Consider the following 1975-nt stretch of genomic DNA (forward strand, 5'->3'; position numbering starts at 1 on the left):
GCAAGCGTTGGCTGCTCGTGCGCGCTGCAGTTTAGCGCGTCTGTTGGAGCGGCTCGGGCGCGCTATATTTTGCAGCGGCCGCTCGAGCCAGCGCACCGCGACGTGCAAAAGCTGGCGATTCAGGTGCTGTAAACTGTTTTTTAGCGCGCCGCGCATTGTGGGTCCGTTGGAGATGCTCTTATGTTGAAATGTTTTTTTTTACTAAAATGATATTGAAGGTCGTTGTTGACTGCGTGTATGGGTTTCTTCACGGGGATAAAAAATCTCTACAGGAATGAGGAATGAGACGGGTACAGGGAGGGGGACTGGCATGAAACTGTCACGCGGACGGGGATGGAAGTACAGTACCCGTCGTCTGGGTAATCCCATTGCCAGCTTGACCCCTACTCTTCCTCCTTGACGCCGCCCTCGCGCCTCCCCCTGCTGCCGCCCGTGCGTGGCCGGTCCAATCCACCACCACGCCGCACGCGGCTGCTCAGAGAGGCCGAGGCCGAGGCCGAGATGCCGGCCTCACCGGCGTCACCGCCGCCTCCTTCCTCCCACCCCGCGCGCAACACCTCGCACTCGATACACCCATCCCCATGCCTCGGCCTCGGCGCGCCTTTACCCTCCTCATTTTCGCCCTTCGTCCCCGCGGCAGACGAAGACGGCGCATCTCGAGCGCGGTTCGCTCTTGTCGGCGGGTGTGCCGGCGGGGACGCAGATGGTGCTTCTGAGGAACAGGAATGGGGCGGAGGACGCGCTGATGGGGATCTCCGAGCCAGCCTTGCTCCGGTTCTGCTTCGACGGTACTTCACCTTGACCTGCTGAATGTTATGGTGCTTGGATCAAATTGCGCAATGCTTGGAATCTGGTTGGGATATCTGAAGTAGTAGTAGAATTGTTGGCTCTTTGCTGACGCCGTTGATGCGGTATTCGTCAACTCAGGGGACAATCACTTCAAGCTTATCAAGGAACCAATCAAGTAATGTCAAGCTGATATACTGTATTATAACTACAATGGCATGTTTCTTTTTGTTCTATGTGGAAGTGGCTTACTTGCATTTTCTATAGGACACTGTTCAAGATCAAAGAAACTTTCAGTCATATAGAGAACAAGGAGGTATATATAAACATGTTTCTTTACACTGACCTAATTAGACTAGGGTTGTTGATCTTGGACAGATTTTATTTATTTTGGTTGTGACAAGTCTTGTGTAATTTTTCAGACCACTGCAAACCTAGACTGCTTTGGGTGGTGCAATTGGGACACTGTTAACCCAGTAGAGATTAAGGCCAAAGGTATACAAGAATTGAGTTGATCTCTGAATTACATGTGTTCTTTATGTAATTTACCGCATCCTTCATTTTTATTTTTCCTGCATAAACCTCCTTCATTTGATAGTTGTCACTTACCGATGATGCATTCCCTGTCAAATAGTTTGCGTGAAGGAGGCGCACCACCAAGGTTTCTGATCATAGATGCTGGTTGGCAGGAAATATTAACGAATTCAAGTGGATGAAGCTCTCCTTGAAGTGACTGTGTATGTATATCATCCTTTGCTTATACATAAAAAATGTATACTGCACTTGATTTTCATTGTAACATTGTCAGGTTTGCAGAGAGGCTGGTCGATCTGAAGGTTTGACTTATTATTAGGTAGAAGTCCAGAGTTTTAATACCTGCACCTGCAGTAGCTTGAATCCTTCAGAATTAGTGTCGCTATAGTAGTGATATAAGCTACGCAAGCTTTCCATGGTCCACACGTTGAGTTATTTCTCCCTGAACCAAAGCAAGCCTCTAAATTAGAATAGAAAGTTGCATAAGCAACAAACTTCTAAATTCCTTCTATCTTTTATCACAAATAGTGGGTACTTGTAGAATACCATTGGACCCTCATTTTTTTTAGAAAAAATGCTCGTGACCCTGCTTAATTTTATTGATATGTAAGAGCTCAGACTACAAGACTTATAGAGATGTATTCTGGGATTGCCA

General features: G+C 47.4%; 1 long non-coding RNA gene across 1 annotated transcript; it reads left to right on the plus strand.

The window, feature by feature from the left end:
• Positions 1-387: 387 nt before the first annotated feature.
• LOC123161427 (uncharacterized) lies at positions 388-1646 on the plus strand. The gene is made up of 4 exons (XR_006480694.1): positions 388-964; positions 1054-1102; positions 1209-1281; positions 1421-1646. It is a non-coding gene; the product is annotated as an uncharacterized lncRNA (long non-coding RNA).
• The last annotated feature ends 329 nt before the right edge of the window (positions 1647-1975 follow it).

Source organism: Triticum aestivum, chromosome 7B (assembly GCF_018294505.1).
Source record: "Triticum aestivum cultivar Chinese Spring chromosome 7B, IWGSC CS RefSeq v2.1, whole genome shotgun sequence".
In the NCBI taxonomy this organism is placed as follows: Eukaryota; Viridiplantae; Streptophyta; class Magnoliopsida; order Poales; family Poaceae; genus Triticum; species Triticum aestivum.